We start from the raw sequence: 21100 nt of genomic DNA on the forward strand, positions 1-21100 counted from the left end.
CACTACCATCACTCCCAACATCCACTACACTGCCCTGGGGCCGCACTCTTCCCGTGGGGAGTCACACCATCCCAGCTGCGTACATCATCAGCCCCAGCGGTCTGCCTTGCAGCGGCGGTTCCTAATGACCGCAAATCCACGGGTGGCGTAGTCGGACATAATCATCAGTACATAACGGACTACCACTGGCCTGACCACCCTGAGCCACGGAACCGGGTTGCCACTACTACTGCCATCGTTCCCCTATTGCCCGGATCCGAGTGCCCCACGGCCCAGAGGGCGAGTCACATTCATCTCAGCTAAAAGTCTAGACCCTTAGATCAGGAATAGGTCAGACATTTATAGGACATTTCATAACTTTCCCAAATCCTTATGAAAAAATATTCCCCACAAACCGCATTGAACTACTGTACCCAATTTATTATATAGTTTAGGAGTCTGAGTCGGTCCATTTTTTTCCGACTCCACCAAAATGAACACCGACTCCATGACTCCGACTGCACAGCCCTGATTAGAAGTACTCATTTACTTTTGCTTAATTGCTCTTCAGTGGATCTAAATATGTCAGATGGCTCTCTGCACTCGGTTGACGTTCTTCCATAGAGGAGAAATATCAGTGTAATGAATGTCCCATTGTTAACTCACTTTTAAGCCCCACTAACTAGCAGTATTTGATGGTCTGCTGTAGTACATAGTTACTTATGCAATACATAGCATAGTTTTAGTTTCTTTTTATAAATCCTCTTTCTCTCTTCCCCAGGTGACCCTGAAAGTGTAGCTGGAGAATACGACAGACATTCCCTATACAAGATGCTTGGATACTTCAGCTTGGTTGGACTGCTTCGTCTGCATTCGCTTCTTGGAGATTATTATCAGGCTATTAAAGTGTTGGAAAACATTGAGCTCAATAAGAAGGTATCATCTACCATTACTATTAATAAGCACTTACAACTATTGGTTGCTGCGATGGTAAAGCAGAAGTCTGGTTTGGCACCAAACCAGTTGTTACCTATGAATGTGGAAGTATCTTCGATCATAGACGAGATCATAGACCTGCACAAAGCTGGAATGGGCTACAAAACCATAAGTAAGATGCTGGGTGAGAAGGAGACAACTGTTGGTGCAATAGTAAGAAAATGGAAGAAATACAAAATGACTGTCAATCGACATTGATCTGGGGCACCATGCAAAATCTCACCTCGTGGGGTATCCTTGATCATGAGGAAGATGAGAGATCAGTCTAAAACTACACGGGGGGGAAGTTGTTAATGATCTCAAGGCAGCTGGGACCACAGTCACCAAGAAACCCATGGTAACACATTACGCCTTAAAGGTTTAAAATCCTGCAGTGCCCACAAGGTCCCCCCTGCTCAAGAAGGCACATGTGCAGGCCCGTCTGAAGTTTGCCAATGAACACCTGGATGATTCTGTGAGTTATTGGGAGAAGGTGCTGTGGTCAGATGAGACCAAAATTTAACTCTTTGGCATTAACTCAACTCGCCGTGTTTGGAGGAAGAGAAATGCTGCCTATGACCCAAAGAACACCGTCCCCACTGTCAATCATGGAGGTGGAAACATTATGTTTTGGGGGTGTTTCTCTGCTAAGGGCACAGGACTACTTCACCGCATCAATGGGAGAATGGATGGATAACCCTTCTAATGGCTGCCAAGAACTTTTGGGGCATCTGGATCAGAGAACTACTGCAGGTCTTGCTCGAACTTAGATTTCTGTTATCTGTACTCTCAACCATGTAATAATTTCTTACTACTGTTCAGTTGTTCTGGAAATATAGTGTATGTCTGATCTTCTGCTTGCAGAGTATGTGCTCCCGAGTGCCGGAGTGTCAGGTGACCACGTACTATTATGTTGGCTTTGCCTACCTTATGACGCGAAGATATCAGGATGCCATTCGTGTGTTCGCTAACATCTTGCTATATATCCAGAGAACCAAGAGTATGTTCCAGAGAACCACATACAAGTATGAAATGGTAAGCCCCTTATGTGTTCTGCCATCTCTTATATTTTTATTATCACATTATAAATGATCGCTGGATTTACAAACCTTGTATTCCTTCTGCACAGATTAACAAGCAGAATGAGCAGATGCATGCACTGCTGGCCATCGCCCTCACCATGTACCCCATGCGCATTGATGAGAGTATTCACACTCAGCTGAGAGAGAAATATGGGGACAAAATGTTACGTATGCAGAAAGGGTAAGGAAGTTGTGATGAAAGCCGGCCGGTGGGTGCAGCTCTCTGGCGCCCCCTTACCTCTCAGGTCAGTCAAGGTACTGCACCTAGAGAAAGTAGTGCCAGGTAGCTGCAACCAGCGCAGGGAACACGGTAGTGTGTTATCCCTTCAACGTCACTAAACCGTAACGTCACTACACAGCACAACTCGCTAGCGCCCTCTTAGCCTCAGGTCAGTCAAGGAACTGCACCTAGGATAAGCGTTCGCTAGGGAGACTGTCCTGTAACCTACTGGGTATCGGGGCCCTCTGTAGTGAGGGCGGTATATATATCTTCCTTGGCCGCGCCAGGAATATATATATCTGAACCTCCGACCGTCACTACCAGCCTTCCCCAATCCCCAGTTGGTATGCTGCCACCAGTCCCTATTTTAGATATACGCCCAGTCCGTGAATGGGCCTATATCGGGTCAGGAACCAACCCTGGGTAGCGTTTTTGGCTTGAGCCGAGCTCACACGGACGTGCGTTCGTTATGCAGAATAAAAGGCAGGCCCACAATTACTTGAGGTAATTGATTATAATAATACACTAGATACACGATATACAACTAAATATACACAGGTATAAGGTCAGGCTAAACTATACAACAATGGAATACAACACACAGAATCACCACAGCATATCAGTTACCGGTTTCTTGATGTTCTTGTGACGCAGGGAGAGGATTCTGCGATCGCAGGCACGGTTCTTTGTTACAGGCTGAGGCCTACCACCGCATGGTCAAACTGCTCCTCCCCTTGGTGGCCTCAGCTGGTGCTCAGATGTTCAGCACCCCACTCTTGGGTCAAGACTGACTTGTCTCTTGTCTGTCCTGCTATCTTACCTGCCCCGTCCCGCCCACTGCTGGTGAGGTCAGCTGGCTCAGTCTCCACCCTCAGGTCTAACTTCGATCAGAAGCCCAAATTCTATGGAACCCAATAACTTCTTCTGGGATGGTCTCATGATACCCCCAGGGGTTCCCATGGATTCGGGCCGCCGTAACCGACCTTTTGATATCAATTATGATACCATACGGTCCTCAGGAATGGCTCCGCGCTATATCTTGGCTTCCAGAGCACGTACAAACGTCTACCGCGGAGGCTTGTGTGCGCAATGGCTCCGGGACGCCGTGATATTTTTTTATTGGCCCATCCCACGCAACATGCGTGTACTATTCATGTTTCTATATCTTATGCCTCCATGCTTGTGACAGACAAAGAAACTAGTCCTATGGGACAAATGGTCAGGTACAGATAGACGAAGCACCCCCCCCTGCTGGCTGTGTTTCCTCTCGAAGTCTTTGAAGCTCCTAGCATTCAAGTGTTAAGTAGGCTTCTTATCTTACAGGAGCCTGGATGGGGGGAAACTATCTAGTTGACGTTTTAACAGAAGGTCCCAAGGGTGGGGGCTGCTGAAGTGTGGCCATCCCTGGATATGATTTATCATTACCAAGATGGCGGCTACAGGTTCATCACACCTCCCCCTATACGAGGGCGCGAGGGGGTAGCACATTCCTGTGTTCCCCCGTGCGTCCTTCTGCACCCTCCCCTTGCCGGGATAACCCGTCAGCGTTACCGTGGTCACGGCCTCTTCTGTGGCGAATGGAGAAGTGGTACTGCTGGAGAGCGAGGCTCCAGCGTAGCAACCTGCCATTCGACCCAGAGACCGTGTGTAACCAGCTGAGGGGGTTGTGGTCCGTCTCCACGGTGAAATGGCTCCCGTACAAGTAGGGCTGCAGACGCTGCAGGGCCCATACAATTGCCAGGCATTCTTTTTCCACCGTGGAGTAAGCCACCTCCCGGGGCAGTAGCTTCCTGCTCAGGTACAAGACAGGATGTTCCTGGCCTGTCGTGTTGACCTGACTTAGCACAGCACCGAGGCCAAAGTCACTGGCGTCGGTCTGTACCACAAACGGCCGGTCGAAGTCGGCAGCTTGCAGTACAGGGGAGCTACTTAGGGCGGCCTTGAGTGCCCCGAAAGCTGTCTCGCAGGCGACTGTCCAGTCGACTGCGACGGGCAGCTTCTTCTTGGTGAGGTCCGTCAGGGGCTTGGCCAGGGTGCTATAGTGTGGGACGAACCTCCTATAGTACCCGGCGGTCCCCAAGAAGGACATCACCTGCTTTTTGGTCCTAGGAGTGGGCCAGGATGCGATGGCATCCACTTTCCCCGGTTCTGGCTTCAGAACCCCCCCGCCTACCCGGTGACCCAGGTAGAGGACCTCACTCATGCCCAGCTGGCACTTTTCCGGCTTGATGGTCAAGCCTGCCCGGTGGATCCGACCGAGCACCTGCCGCAGGTGCTCTAGGTGATCCTCCCAAGTGGGACTGAAGACTGCAATATCGTCCAAGTACGCAGCCGCGTACCCTTCAAGTCCCTCAAGCAGCGTATTGACCATCCGCTGAAAAGTGGCAGGGGCATTCTTCATGCCGAATGGCATCACTGTGGACTCGTACAGTCCAAAAGGGGTGATAAAGGCAGAGCGTTCCCTTGCCGCGGGGGTCAGAGGAATCTGCCAGTACCCCCGGCTCAGATCCATGATGGTCAGGTACTTAGCCCCGGCCATCCGATCGAGCAGGTCATCGATGCGTGGTATGGGGAACGCATCGGTGGCCGTTACAGCGTTGAGCCCCCGGTAGTCCACGCAGAACCGTGTAGTTCGGTCCTTCTTTGGTACGAGGACTACAGGCGAGGCCCACGCGCTGCTGGATGCCTGGATCACCCCCAGCTTCAGCATCTCGTCTATCTCTTGGCGCATGTTTCCCTGCACCTCGAAAGAGACCCGATATGCTGAACGCCGGATCGGCGGGTGATCGCCAGTGTCCACGTCGTGGACAGCCATCTCAGTCCTTCCGGGCAGGCTGCTGAACAGCCCCCGGAAGGGGTGCAGGGTGGTCCCCAGCTGGGACCGTTGGTCCTCCGTGAGCTGGTGGCCAACCCCCACATCCTCGATGGACCCACCCGCCTTGGCTTGGGTGAGCAGATCCAGGAGGGTTTCTACCTCTCCTTCCTCGGGAAGGTTGCACACTGGGTGGGCAGTCGCTTCCCGCTCATGATGAGCCTTCATCATGTTCACGTGGAAGGCCTTCCTCCTTCCACGGGCGTGATCCAGGGTGACCAGATAGGTGACGGCATTGAGTTTCTGGTGCACGAAGTAGGGACCTTCCCAGGCTGCCTGAAGCTTGTTCTGTGGTACGGGGACCAGTACCCACACCTTTTGACCCACCTGGTAGGTCCTCTCACAAGCATTCTGGTCGTACCACCGCTTCTGGTCGGCCTGGGCCTGGGCCATATTGTCCTGCACCAGCTTTGCCAAGGCCATCATCCTGTCCCGGTGGCGCACGACATACTCGATGACCGACACCTCGGGGGTGGCCAAATCCCCTTCCCATGCTTCCTTCACCAGAGCCAGGGGGCCCCGTACCCGTCGCCCGTACAGGAGCTCAAAGGGGGAGAACCCCGTTGAGGCCTGCGGAACCTCCCGGTAAGCAAATAGGAGGTGTGGGAGGTAACGCTCCCAGTCTCTCCCGTGGGAGTCGACCAACATCTTAAGCATCTGCTTTAAGGTGCCATTGAACCGCTCACACAGGCCATTAGTCTGTGGGTGATAGGGGCTGGCCACCAGATGTTGCACCTGCATTTGCTTACAGAGGGACTCCATCAGCCGCGACATGAACTGGGTCCCTCGGTCGGTGAGCATTTCTTGGGGGAAACCCACTCTGGAGAAGATCTCCAGTAAGGCGGTAGCCACCTTGTCGGCCCGAATGGACGACAAAGCTACCGCTTCCGGGTACCGGGTGGCATAGTCCACTACCGTGAGTATGAAGCATTTCCCGGAGTGGCTGGGAGTGGACAGAGGTCCAATAAGATCCACAGCGACCCTCGAGAAAGGCTCTTCGATGATTGGCAGAGTTACCAGTGGGGCTTTGGGGCGCGGCCCCGCCTTCCCCACCCTCTGACAGGTGTCACACGAACGGCAGTAGGCACCCACCGCGGCTCCCATCCCAGGCCAGTAGAAATGCTGAGCTATCCTGGCCTTGGTTTTAGCGATCCCTAGGTGTCCGGCCATCGGAATCTCGTGTGCGATCCGCAACAATTCCGCCCTGAACGGATAGGGTACCACTAACTGTCGGTCCCTGGGCCACGCCTCCGGTGAACCCTGCTGGACCGTTACCCGGTACAGCCGTCCCTGGTCCCAGACCACACGCTCGCAGTCTGACTCCATGGGAGGCTGTGCCGCCTGTTCCTTGAGAGCTTTCAGGCTGTCGTCTGCTTCCAACGCAGCCTGAAATTCCTGACTTGATGTGGCCAGAATCAACGAAACTGCCACATCCTCCGTCAGCCCCTCCGGGCATGTCACCTGGCCGCTGTCTGACCCGGCAGACACTTGGTCAGAAGTGGGGAAGCCGTCGGACCTCTGCAAGGCTCCTTGGGCTCCGGCGCTCCCACTCCTGGTGACAGCGGCTATGACCGCTGTGACCGTGGGTAGTGCCCGCTTCCCCTCTGTTTCTGACCAAGCCGCCCGATCAGGCAGGCTTCCTAGGCCTTTGGACATCTCGGATGTGGGGAACTCCTGCCCTGGGGTCTTACCTGGCGGCTCCTCTCTTGGGACACCCCCACCCCCCATGGCCTGTTCCTCCCCCTGCAGTGGGCCTATACTCAGCAGCCTGGATACCCCTGGGAGCCCTACACTGCCGGTAGCTGCCCCCCTCTCCATCCCTGAGCTTCCCTCTACAGAATCCTGCCCGCCCCCTCCCTCACCGGAGGACAAGAGGTCACGGCACGCCGGCTGAGCACCTCTGCGGGCATCCCCACACTCCCCACCTGCTTTCACTAACCCTGTTTGTGTTGTGTCTGTGCAGGTGTTACCCTCAGGTTTCACTCCCTCCTCCTCAGCAGGACACACACTACATACAACATGGTTGGCATTAGCAGCAGACAAATCAATACACTCTTGGGGGGCCGAACTTGGGGGTTCAGAGGGTACATACTGCGATACTAGACGCCCCAAGTCGGTCCCTAATAAAACATTTGCGGGAATATTTGGCGTTACTCCCACCTCCCGCATCCCCCTTCCGGCACCCCAGTCCAAATACACCATGGCAACGGGAAGTGCCGGCTCCACGCCTCCAACCCCGGAGACGGAAAGAGTCTTTCCTGGTACCAAGTCCTGGGGGGACACCACCTCAGGCCGTACCAGTGTTCGTTCAGCGCCCGTGTCCCGCAGTCCCATGACCGCAGAACGGCCTATGGTGACGGGTTGGATGTTGTCCAGGGACCTACCACCACCCCCTCCCACACACAAAACATTGGGCGCTCTCTGGGACTGGGATGGGGTCTTTTGGCGCTGGGGACACTCAGCCCTAAAGTGTCCTGGTTTGTTGCATAGATGACAACGTCTTACGTCTGGTCCTTGCCTGGAGAGGGCAACAGGGGGATACACCCCTTGTGTTCTAGGGGCCGGGGAAACAGGGGCATGACTGGGCTTACCCCCTCTCCAGGTGCTGCTGGCAGACTTCTTCAGCTCAGGCGCCCTGTTATTGGCATACTCGTCTGCCAGGGCGGCTGTAGCAGAAGCCCCTGTTGGTTTTCGGTCCCGGAGGAACTGTCGGAGGTCCTCTGGGCAGTTCCACAAGAACTGCTCCGTGACGAACAGTTCCTGGACCTCCTGGCGGGTAGTAAGCGCTAGACCCGAGGTCCAGTGCTCTGCGGCTCTCAACAGCGCCCGCATATGATCGGTCCAGGTGTCCTTGGGGCCACGCAGCAGGCTCCGGAACTTCTGGCGGTACGACTCGGGAGTGAGGTTGTACTGCCGGATCAGGGCCCGCTTGATGCAGTCGTAGTTCTGTACCTCCCCGGCAGGTAAGTCCCCCAAGGCATCCAGGGACTTACCCCTCAAACGGGGGGTCAGGTATCTGGCCCACTGATCCCGGGCCAGATGGTGCTGAAGACAGGTCCGTTCAAATGCCACCAGAAAGGAGTCCAGGTCCCCATCCTTCTCCAGTAGAGGGAAGTCCTCAGCTCGGACTTTGGACGACTTGGTCTCCTGATGGGTTGGTTGCTCTAGCGGAAGCCCCCGCTGGGCCAGGTCCAGTTGGTGCTGGCGCTCCGCAGCTCGCTCTGCACGCTCCGCAACCTCCCGGCGCTCTGCAGCTTCACGCTCCGCAGCCTCCCGGCGCTCTGCAGCTTCACGCTCCGCAGCCTCCCGGCGCTCTGCAGCTTCACGCTCCGCAGCCCGCTCCGCAGCCCGCTCCGCAGCCCGCTCTGCACGCTCCTCCTCCGCTGCCTTCTCTGATGCTGCCAGGAGGGTTTTGTAGACGGCATCGCCATGAGACTGGAGACTTGCCATAGCCGCTTGTAAAAGGGCTTGTGATCTGGACAGGCTGGGCTGGGTAGGTGGTGGGCAGCCCACTGCGGGACCGTATACTGGGGACTGGCTCCCTGAGGTGCCCGGGCTGGACTCCTCCTCGCCATGAGTAACAATGTCCTCCCCTCCTGCCACACGGACCGTAGCATTAGCCTCTTGCAGGGTCTTGCTCCTGGTGCCGTCTGCCATCTTGGTAACCGACACCGCTGCAACCCTGAGTTTGCACACACCTTGTTATACTTTTAGCCTGACCGTCTAACGTTGGGCTGACCTTAAGACTCCAGCAGTGGAAGTTACCACTGGCAGTCTTTAGTGCCTGGGAGTAGGGGTCCCACAACACTATTATTCTGCAATCCCACCGCTCTGCCACCAATGTTATGAAAGCCGGCCGGTGGGTGCAGCTCTCTGGCGCCCCCTTACCTCTCAGGTCAGTCAAGGTACTGCACCTAGAGAAAGTAGTGCCAGGTAGCTGCAACCAGCGCAGGGAACACGGTAGTGTGTTATCCCTTCAACGTCACTAAACCGTAACGTCACTACACAGCACAACTCGCTAGCGCCCTCTTAGCCTCAGGTCAGTCAAGGAACTGCACCTAGGATAAGCGTTCGCTAGGGAGACTGTCCTGTAACCTACTGGGTATCGGGGCCCTCTGTAGTGAGGGCGGTATATATATCTTCCTTGGCCGCGCCAGGAATATATATATCTGAACCTCCGACCGTCACTACCAGCCTTCCCCAATCCCCAGTTGGTATGCTGCCACCAGTCCCTATTTTAGATATACGCCCAGTCCGTGAATGGGCCTATATCGGGTCAGGAACCAACCCTGGGTAGCGTTTTTGGCTTGAGCCGAGCTCACACGGACGTGCGTTCGTTATGCAGAATAAAAGGCAGGCCCACAATTACTTGAGGTAATTGATTATAATAATACACTAGATACACGATATACAACTAAATATACACAGGTATAAGGTCAGGCTAAACTATACAACAATGGAATACAACACACAGAATCACCACAGCATATCAGTTACCGGTTTCTTGATGTTCTTGTGACGCAGGGAGAGGATTCTGCGATCGCAGGCACGGTTCTTTGTTACAGGCTGAGGCCTACCACCGCATGGTCAAACTGCTCCTCCCCTTGGTGGCCTCAGCTGGTGCTCAGATGTTCAGCACCCCACTCTTGGGTCAAGACTGACTTGTCTCTTGTCTGTCCTGCTATCTTACCTGCCCCGTCCCGCCCACTGCTGGTGAGGTCAGCTGGCTCAGTCTCCACCCTCAGGTCTAACTTCGATCAGAAGCCCAAATTCTATGGAACCCAATAACTTCTTCTGGGATGGTCTCATGATACCCCCAGGGGTTCCCATGGATTCGGGCCGCCGTAACCGACCTTTTGATATCAATTATGATACCATACGGTCCTCAGGAATGGCTCCGCGCTATATCTTGGCTTCCAGAGCACGTACAAACGTCTACCGCGGAGGCTTGTGTGCGCAATGGCTCCGGGACGCCGTGATATTTTTTTATTGGCCCATCCCACGCAACATGCGTGTACTATTCATGTTTCTATATCTTATGCCTCCATGCTTGTGACAGACAAAGAAACTAGTCCTATGGGACAAATGGTCAGGTACAGATAGACGAAGCACCCCCCCCTGCTGGCTGTGTTTCCTCTCGAAGTCTTTGAAGCTCCTAGCATTCAAGTGTTAAGTAGGCTTCTTATCTTACAGGAGCCTGGATGGGGGGAAACTATCTAGTTGACGTTTTAACAGAAGGTCCCAAGGGTGGGGGCTGCTGAAGTGTGGCCATCCCTGGATATGATTTATCATTACCAAGATGGCGGCTACAGGTTCATCACATGGATCAGAGAACTACTGCAGGTCTTGCTCGAACTTAGATTTCTGTTATCTGTACTCTCAACCATGTAATAATTTCTTACTACTGTTCAGTTGTTCTGGAAATATAGTGTATGTCTGATCTTCTGCTTGCAGAGTATGTGCTCCCGAGTGCCGGAGTGTCAGGTGACCACGTACTATTATGTTGGCTTTGCCTACCTTATGACGCGAAGATATCAGGATGCCATTCGTGTGTTCGCTAACATCTTGCTATATATCCAGAGAACCAAGAGTATGTTCCAGAGAACCACATACAAGTATGAAATGGTAAGCCCCTTATGTGTTCTGCCATCTCTTATATTTTTATTATCACATTATAAATGATCGCTGGATTTACAAACCTTGTATTCCTTCTGCACAGATTAACAAGCAGAATGAGCAGATGCATGCACTGCTGGCCATCGCCCTCACCATGTACCCCATGCGCATTGATGAGAGTATTCACACTCAGCTGAGAGAGAAATATGGGGACAAAATGTTACGTATGCAGAAAGGGTAAGGAAGTCTTAAGCTGCATGACCGTGTTTTATATGGTGGGCGTCTGTTCTCCTTAAATCTATTGGAGTCTCTGTATTATTGATTCTGATTCCAAATAGCTAAAAAAAATATATATATATTTTCCTCTCTTTTGCATTGCAATTTGGAAATATTTGCTCAATTATTTTTTGGGGTTGCAGAATATTACGCATCTATAAAAAGCCCTCTATATGGACAGGTACAGCAGGGCCTCAGTTTTCTAACCATAAATATGGCATATCACTAGGGCTCCCATCTAAAGCTAGAATAAAAAGGTCATGGGCAATTTGGCATTTTCTCTCTTATAGCTCCTAGATAAGCATGGAATAGGGCAGAGAAAAAATACATGGTGGTTGCTGGGCTTGACCTAGGTTTTGCATTAGTGTAAATGAAGGTAGGTTTATTCCGCCACCCCCCTAGTGACGTGGTACTGGGATAAGCGCTTGACATGTATAAATGGAAACATTTTCCATTTAAATGTCCAGGCTGGATTATTGGTGCTTCATAACCCATGCCACAAGTAAAGGAAAATAAACGGCCTTTCAGTGCAGGCAAAACAAAGTAAACTGTTCCAACACAGTCACTTTAGAGACAGTCCAGGACACACAGGCTGGATAGCATCCAGTATACCGGCTCAGACTGGAGACATCACACAGGAGGTCTTCTCAGTTCCAGACACAGACCACTTGTCAAACAGACTCTATTTTATTATGTGAAGCACACCCAGAGGTGGGGTATGTGGGCAGCCAGACCCACCCGTCTCTCAGGCTGCCCGTAAAACCTGCCCCAGATGCACCCAACAAGCCTCTTAGTACTATGTGTCCGTTAGCCACCTTGCAGTATTAATGTGGAGTTACAAGGAAAAGGCAGGCTGGTCGGCACTCCATATGGTTCTTCCTCTGGTCAAGGAAATGCATATCAAACCAAGTAGGATCCCGGCACTCACATGTGAAATAATTAGCCATTTATTGTTGTCTCAACATACAAGTCATTAGCCCCTTCTGGGCTTTTTTCAATTGAGAAAAAAAATTAGCCGTTTATTGTTAAGACTAATTATTTCACATGTAAGTGCCGGGATCCTACTTGGTTTGATTTAATATGGATTTGTTCCTACTTTGCAGCTATAACGGCTCCACTCTTCTGGGAAGGCTTACTGCAATATTTAGCCGGTATTTCTGTGTGAATTTTTGCTCATTCATCCAGAAAAGCATTTGTAAGATCAGATACTTATGCTGGCGAGAGGGCCTGAATCTCAATCTCCTTTCTACATCATCCCAGAGGTGTTCTATGTATTTGAGGTCGGGGCTCTGTGCAGTCCAGTTAATTTATTTCACACCAAACTCTCCCAACCATGCTTTTATGGACATTGCTTTCTGCACTGGGCACAGTCATTAGGAACAGAAAAGGGCCAACCCCCCCAAACTGTTAACACAAGGAGCTACAATCATACAAAATGCTGTGGTATGCTGAAGTATTATTATTTCTCTTCACTGGAATGAAGGGCCCAAGGCCGACCCCTGAAAAACAACTTTATAACGTTATCCCTCTTTTACCAATGTTACAGCTGAATCAGTGTAGTCAGTCAGGTAACGTTTTCCTGGCCACTCACCACCGCAGCGTTCTCTGCTCAACCAGAGCGTTTGCTGTGACCTGTGTCGTTATACACACAGCAATCTAACTGATGACGTCTAGGCCATGCAATGACCTTCTTTATTTTGGATTGCCTGCACACAATAAAATTATCTTCTGTCATCAATTACCTGAGTGCCAAGTTTTCTCCAAGACATGTTAGTAAAGGCTAAATGATAAACCTGTATTTCATACTTTTGTCCATACAGTTTGGTTTTCATTTATAAAATTTTAAAATAAAAATTACAGCTTTCTTCTGGGGAAACCTTTTCCAGTTCCCCCTTGGAATTTCCTATAAGTGAAAAACGCCATTAAACTTGTGATTAGAGTAGATGGCTCAGTACACATTTCAGATAGAAATGTGTCCGAGGGTTTGGATGATCTACAACATTTGGGTATGTAATACAAGTAAATATTCTGCGTTTTTGTAATCTCTGACCACGTGTAAATTTTCTTCTACTCATCAGCGATGCACAGATTTATGAAGAGCTCTTTAATTACGCCTGCCCCAAGTTCCTGTCACCAGTGGTCCCTAACTATGATAATGTTCACCCCAACTCTCACAAAGAACCTTATCTTCAGCAACTTAAAGTCTTTCTGGATGAAGTCCAGCAGCAGGCACAGCTGTCCACCATCCGCAGGTGCGTCTCCATTCTGGAACTGGTGTAAGATGCCACATCGCGCCTCTGCACGCAGCAGTATGCTGAATTATCCTGAATGTCCTGCTTATAGTATCCAATGAGCCCATGTTGTACCAATGCAGGATCATACGCAGGCACAATAATATAGATTGTTTATTTTTTACAAAGCAAGAGTCAGCAAGACCTAAACGGCAAAGTGCTTGATCATATGTCGTCCTGGGGACATTCCTTCGAGCGGAGAATGTTGGGGTAGAAAGATGTCCAGAGACCTCACATAATTGAGTTTTCACCATGTTTGCTGTTTTTTTTCCCTCCCAGTTTCCTGAAGTTATATACCACTATGCCCGTGGCCAAGCTGGCAGGATTCTTGGATTTACCAGAACAGGAATTTCGCATTCAGCTTCTCGTTTTCAAGCATAAGATGAAGAACCTCGTGTGGACTAGCGGCATTTCTGCACTGGAGGGAGAATTTCAGTCCGCATCAGAAGTGGACTTCTACATAGATAAGGTACAGTATTCAGCTGTGTGATTATCCAAGTTTTACACATTTAATAATACATTGGATGGCATTCTGGTTTTTGTCTTATCCGCATAGTTGTTGTCGTTCCTATATTATGTGTAACTGACCTTCTTCAATTTATTTTGATTCCATTCTCCTTTAGGACATGATTCACATTGCAGATACCAAAGTCGCCTGACGCTACTGAGACTTCTTTATACGACAGATACACAAGTTTGAAGAGGTGAGGGTTTGCTATAATTATAAGGGCTCATGTTCTAGCGCTGTAAAGCAGTAAGGCGGTTCCGCTCACTGCTGTATCTGGAGGCGAGTGGGGCCGTTGATGTCACACCTTCAGATATCTTACAGCTTGTGGGCATCTGTGGCTGATATCGTTCTCCTCTCCTCACTTGCCTGCACAAGCTGAAATTCATCTCTGATGCCAACTGGAATTATTTCACTAGAATGGACATACAGGTAGTCCACATAAGGTTATTAGTTAGAATGGGACAGGTGCCCAATACCTGCCGCTCAGGCACGCCAGTCAGATATCTGCTCACCTACCGATACGGAAGTGAGCCGAACAAGATTACCCCTTTAAATCAAAGAAAAAAAAAAGCTCTAAATTTGACTCCTGTGACCATGCTTTCTTTAGATTTAGCGTTCTTTTTAAAGGTAACCTGTCAAGTATGATACTTCTATTAACCTGCAGATATAGGTTTAATCTGCAGGTTAATAGCGTTATGAAGGTGCCCAGCCGTTGTACTGAAAGTGCTGCACTCGGGAGAAAATGAACTTTATTTCTCCATGGAGCTGCTGGCTTTCCGTCAAGCCTGGAGCAATTACAGTCCCTGCTCACAGCACTGAGAGCAGCAGCTGTAAGCATGGACCGGCACTGACTGACAGCAGGCTCTGCGATTCATCAGTGACAGCTGTCAGTCAAAATGCTGCGTCGTGGTGACAGGTTCACAGTGCTGTGAGAGGTAACTGAAGCCATGCTAGCAAGCTGGTATGACTGAAAGCCGGCTGCTCCCGGGAGAAATAAAGTTAATTTTCTCCTGGGTGCTGCATTTTCAGTACTGCTGCCGGGCACCCTCATAAAGCTATTGCAGGTTAATAGCGTTATCTGACCTGACAGGTTCCCTTTAATCTTATGATTAATAGGTTAATTGTTATGTAGCTGTATTCGGAGATTTAAGCTCTTCTGGTTTCAGGTGCACATGTGTATAGTATATTATTGGAGTCTAATAATTGGAAATTATATCATTGTACTTTTTCATTTACTGCCAAGGTTCATTAAGGATTTTTTACTAGAGATATGCACAGATCCAAAAACTTAGACAAGAATGCCATATTGGACTAGTTTAATGCACGTTAAAGAGTGCAGGTGAGGCCTCTAAAGCCTCTTCAGTACGTCTGTACTATGTGACTGAAACTTAGATTTCTGTTTTACAGCTAGACAAAACTTTGCAGAAGATGAGCCAGAAACCTTGAAAGCAGTTCAAGTAGACAAGATATTTATAAGGACTGAAGGTCAACCTACATCTCCCCACACATTGCTGGCGCTATCAAGTGAACTTAAATGTTTTAATAAAAAATCTAAAAACTTTCAAAACCAGTTTACAGAGTAAATGTTTTTCTGCCTTTAGCCATGTTTTCTGCACCACGTAGTTTGTGTAGGCACGCTAATCTTAGGTAATCTAATCCTTTTTTTTTTTTAAACAATGTGTTTATTGAATTTTGCACAAAAATCAGAACATACAATCTATAGGGCCAACATATGCCCAAAACTGTGCCCCAACCTCTGGGCTTACAAAATGTACAAAATGAACAGTATAAAAATAAAATAAAAGGAAAATACATATCCATAAAAGAAAAAAAATGGATTAATTACATTAAACTCCCCATATATTAGATGGTTGTGAGAAATAATTTATATCCGTAAGTGCTGTGAATGTCGCATGGCTCATATTTCTCTATCGCTTCATTGGGGGACACAGGACCATGGGTGTATGCTGCTGTCGCTAGGAGGTTGACACTATGCAAAAAAATGAAAATGGCTCCTCCTCCGCAGTATACACCCGCCTACAGGCACCAAGCTCACTGTGAGCTGTGAATGTCGCATGGCTCATATTTTCTCTATTGCAAGATCGGAGGTGCAAGGTAGGGAGAGGGGCCCAGAATCGTCCCGCGCGTCACCCAAACTCAGAACGGCGCACAAAATATCCCGCTTCCTCAACGTTCCCATGTATAAACAATGGGCTGTTTATCCAAGGTTCCCATATTTTATCAGTTTTCTTCTTTGCCTTGAGTGTGTGTGCCAGAGCCCTTTCATATTGACAGTTCGTGATTAGTCTGGTCACTATCTCCCCCACCGTAGGGATGCCCATTCCTTTCCATTTAGCCGCGATAGCTGATCTAACTGCGATCAGAATATGTGACAAAATTCCTCTAATTTCCCAGGGGACATCCATTAATCCTATATGAAGTATTCCCATACTAGGTGTTATCTCCAGGTGAGTCCCCAGTACATCCCATATCAAATTATCCAATGCCCCCCATAGTGATTGAAGTTTTGGACAAAACCATCACATGTGGCCCAACGAGCCTTCCACATTGCATCCTCTCCAACATAAAGATGATGATTCAGACCCGAAGTGTACCATCTGTGCCGGGTAGTAGTACCACCTCATGTGCGTCTTTTTAAGCTGCTCTAGGTGGTTTAAACACGACGAAACTCGCTGGACCTCATCCAAACCATCCCGTCAGTCCTGAGGGTCCGTCGAAATTCTTAGATCCCGTTCCCAACGAGTCATATACGTCAATTTATCGTCCAGATCTGGGTCGTTTAGAGCCCTATAAAGTATAGAAACCCCCTTAGAACCGGTCTTAGAGTGGAGAAAATAACCCATAGCTCTTTTATCCTTAGGTAGAATAAAAAAGGGGGATGTCTGTGTAGAGTGAAGTAAATGCCTTATTTGGCAATACTGGTAAAACAAGGGCCGTAGGTCCGGGAATCTCATAACTAGTTTATCAAAAGGAATTATTACATTGTCCTCCAACAGGTCTGCTAGCGATTGAACTCCAGCTGTCACCCAACGTTGAAGGTTAATATATGGAATATGATATTCTAGAGCTCGTAAAGAGATCTCAGTCCTGGGGAGTAACAGCAGTTTGGATGCCAAATTCCTCCAACAATGCATAGTAGCCTCCGATGTTGGTAACACGGCGACCATAGTGCTTCGCTTCACTACTTCTGTCTCCAATATCAATCTGGTAGAATGGTTTCGGGCAAGTAAGTACTCTATTTGCAACCATTTGTGGCCACTGTCCATGTTCCACCAGTCCCTGATTCCCGTCAAGACCGCCGCTGTATAGTAGGCTATGAGATTGGGCATGCCCATCCCTCCCATGTCATATGGATAATACAAAAGTCTACCAGACACCCTCGGTCTCCTATTGTCCCAAACGTAATTATTAGCCAGTCTTTGAAGGGTATTTATGATTTTAGAAGGGATTTTAATTGGGATACACCTAAAATAGTATAACATTTTTGGAAGGACCTTCACTTTAAAAATATTTATCCTGGCTATCCACGATGCAACAACGTTTTGTAATACCGCCAGCTCCTCCCACACCGTATTTATCAGTCTAGTAAAATTTACTTCCACTAATTGTTTTGAAAGGGTTAAGCTGATACTCAAATACGTCATTCCTTCCTGCGCCCACTGAAAAGGGTATGCCCCTTCCAGTCTTTGCCTAAGTGACAACGGAACAAAAATCGTCAGGACAACCATCTTAGCTACATTCAGTTTATAATACGAGATGTTCGTAAACGTTTTGAGATCAGACATAATGGCAGAGAAGGACCTGTCCAGATCAGTGCACGGGATAACCACATCGTCTGCATAAAGACCGATTTTGTGGGAGGACCCCCCCCCACCGAGATGCCCGAAATCTCTGAGTTATTTCTAATCTTTTCAGCCAAGGGCTCCATACATAAAGCAAATATGACTGGAGATAAGGGGCAGCCCTGCCATGTCCCATTTGTTATGGGGAAGGATTCAGAGAGGAAACCAGACGTCAAAACCTTAGCGGAAGGAGTGGAGTACAATGCGTTAATAGCAGACAGAATAGGTCCTTTTAGTCCAAATTTAAGCAAAACACTTTTAAGGTATCCCCAGTGCACCCTATCAAACGCTTTCTCAGCATCTAGCGACAGGAGTGCACTGGGGAGGTCGCTCAACTCTGCCACTCTGATCTGATCAGATCCAACATCCTCCTCGTACAATCTTTAGCTTCCCTACCAGCTACAAAACCAACTTGATCCGAGGATATCAGGGAAGGAACGACACGATTTAGTCTAACAGCCAAAGAGCTTGGTAAAGATCTTTACATCACTATTCAAAAGTGCTATTGGTCTAAAATTACCTGGAGAATCGGGGGTCTTTCTAGGCTAAGGCAATTTGACGATCGTAGCCTCCAAATTAGGTACTGCTACCTTTCCCGAGTCTCTCCAGGTATTATATAACCTGATAAGGTATGGGGTAAGAATTTTTTGGAAACCACGATAGTACTCATTAGCCATGCCGTCTGGGCCAGGGGTCTTGTGACATTTGGATGAATTAATAACATCTTTCAGTTCTACTTCTGTGAAGGGGGCATTCAATATTTGTAACTGTTCCCGGGAAACCTTCGGGAGCTTCAAATCACTCAAATATTGATCAATATCTGTTGTGGCTGTGGGGTATCAACATCATCTTTTAGGTTATATAAAGATCTATAGTATGCAGCAAAGACTGTAGCTATGTCCTTCGGACTTCTGGCTATCAACCCTTTCGAGTCCCGTAGATGATCTATTCTGGATTTTGCAGCCCTTTTCTTGACCCGCCTGGCCAAAACGGCTCCCGGCCTATCTCCCATGGCATAGTGACTAAGTTGGAACTTGCGGAGGTTATATTCATATACTGCCAGCATATCAGAGCGCAGTTTAAATCTGAGCTGATATATGGCCTCAGTGGTAGCCGGTGAGGGGGAGGTTTTATTTAATATTTCTAGCTTTTTCAACTCAGTCAGGAGGTCATTACTATGTTGCTTCCTCTTTCTTTTCAATTGTGACGCTTGTTGTAAGAAGACTCCCAGTATCACCGCTTTGTGCGCTGTCCATAAAGTCTCGTTGGAAACTGTGCCATTGTCATTTAATTCAAAATAAGATGTCAATTCTGCTGTTGCTTTTGTCATTATAGAGTCATTCAATAATAAAGAGGTGTTTAGTCGCCAGTGTGGTGTTGGGTTGAATTGGTGCGCAAGATGTACACGGGTAGATCGGTGCGTGGTCAGACCAAGTAATCGTTCCAACCTCCGCAGATATACATCTATTGAGAGCTCTATTGTCTACTAGGAGTAAGTGACGCGCCCCTGGGCCTACTTGGTGTAGCGTTGCGCACGCGGGGACTACCCGGAGCCGGGCCTGTTGGGGGTAGTAGTCTCGTGGCGGTGACCCGGTCCGTGCCCAGGGAGTCAAACTGTGTGGCTGAGTAGTAGCAGTAGATGTAGGACGACTACGCCACCCGTTGAATGCAGCTATGGAGCTGCCGCTGCAGGGCAGACCGCTGAGGCCGGTGGAAGGATGGTGCAGCGTGGATGGTATAACCCCCAACGGGAGGGGTATGGCCTCAGGGCAGCCGACGTGGATGATGGGGGTAGTAGGAACCACTCAGAGACGATGCGGTGTAGTTCAGGGTCTTTACTGGTGACAAAGATAGACCCTCCCGGAGTACTGGCTAGCGATTGGGGCCTGGTCAGTCCTTGAGCAGATGGGATCTCCCCTGGCCAGGCGGAGTTGTAGGCCTCCCCAACTAATTGTACTCTTCTGGCTACCTTGCTAGAGGCGGGTAAAAGTAGCCCACGTCCCTGAGTGTACCGTGTGGTGCTCACCCGTATGGCCGGTGACTCGGGGCCTTCTAGTGGCTTCCGCTCCACGACGGCGGTGCTGGTCCCACGCGTGTGACCGTGCCTTCGGGTTTCTTGGCCAGAGGACCTGAAATCCCCTGCCGGTCGGTTTCTGCTGCTGGGTAAGGATTAGTCCCCACAGCCTCGGACTCCGGGTCCGGTGGTAACTTCTCAGTCAGGGCGAGCTCTGCAGCTGCCAGCCCCTGACTCCTTGTAGCACTGCTCCCACAGAGCTCCTGATGTTCTTTTCCTATATCTGCTTCTCTGTCTCTACTTCTTCTCTACTCACTAACCCTGCCTCAGCCCTAGGTTTATATAGGGGAAGTTCTTCCCCTCCCAGGACTGGGCAGGAGGCGTGGCATGCATAGGATCCCTGACCAAGAGACCTCCCACCTGCTCTCAGACATAACATTGCTGTTACTGTGGAAACCAGACCCCTGGGGTGCCACATTCCCCCGTAGTGAAATTTAGTACTCCGGGACTAAACATATTTTTAGAAAAACATAACAAGGTATAAACAATAATAATACAATAAGAAAAACACATAAAGATGGTTACGGCGTGTCCGCAACCGGGTGCAGTTTTGAAGAAAAGCAAGGTGTCCATTTCACCAAAACAGGGAGACGTAACCAGGTAGGGGTCTGTCCTGCCCCGAGTCCTTAACAGTCTTTAGTCCATTCTTAGGTTACGCTCCAACCAATTGTACAAGGATTCCCGGTAAATCCACCAAGGACTCCTAAAAATAACTAGAAACACATAATTATTTACAAGTAACAAGAAAAACAGGTAACCATAAATAAAACAACTTATACACTTCAAATCCTCCAACGTGCGGGTAACTGGCCTCTAGTGGCCCTAGTGGACCTACGGAGCTGACTGTCTAGCCCCGAACTACAGGGTGTAGGAACTGTCAAGGGTAAACTGGGCAGCTGTCCATGGGCCCTTTGGCTCACTAGAGGCATGGCAGGTTCACTATAAGCAGAGGGTTGATCCTCCTGGTCTGCTGGTGTGGGGTCTTCTGCCTCCTGGACCGGCTGTTCTTCCAGCTCTACCTGTTGCTCCGTAGGTGCTTGGGATGCTGGTTGGAGGAAGGTGAGTACGGGTACCACAACTGCGCCATTGACTTGAGTCCAAGACCGAGGGAAGTCTCCGAGCACAGTACTAACCATATCTTCCCTTTCCTCTACGGGTCGAGGGTCTTCTTGTTCCTCTTCAGGGTTCCGTAGCTGTTCGGGACACTTCTTCAGGTGATCCCGGGATACAATGGTTGTGGTTTCCCCTCCGTCTTTACTGATGGTACAGACCTTTGGGTTGTCGTGGCTTGAGGGCAGTACGATGTACGGGTCCTTCTCCCACTGGTCGTCCAACTTGTGGAGC

At 49.4% G+C, this 21100-nt stretch overlaps 1 protein-coding gene and 1 pseudogene across 4 annotated transcripts in view; one reads left to right on the plus strand and one right to left on the minus strand.

Moving 5' to 3' along the window:
* The window catches only part of LOC141156624 (eukaryotic translation initiation factor 3 subunit L-like), a 41390-nt pseudogene extending 26125 nt beyond the window's left edge, over window positions 1-15265 (plus strand).
* LOC141157324 (ankyrin repeat domain-containing protein 54-like) overlaps window positions 1-21100 on the minus strand; it is a 436436-nt gene that overhangs the window by 391090 nt on the left and 24246 nt on the right. The gene's annotated exons all lie outside the window — the stretch shown is intronic.

Source organism: Phyllobates terribilis, unplaced genomic scaffold, assembly GCF_046119375.1.
Source record: "Phyllobates terribilis strain yellow unplaced genomic scaffold, ASM4611937v1 Scaffold_8__6_contigs__length_399053987, whole genome shotgun sequence".
NCBI lineage: Eukaryota > Metazoa > Chordata > Amphibia > Anura > Dendrobatidae > Phyllobates > Phyllobates terribilis.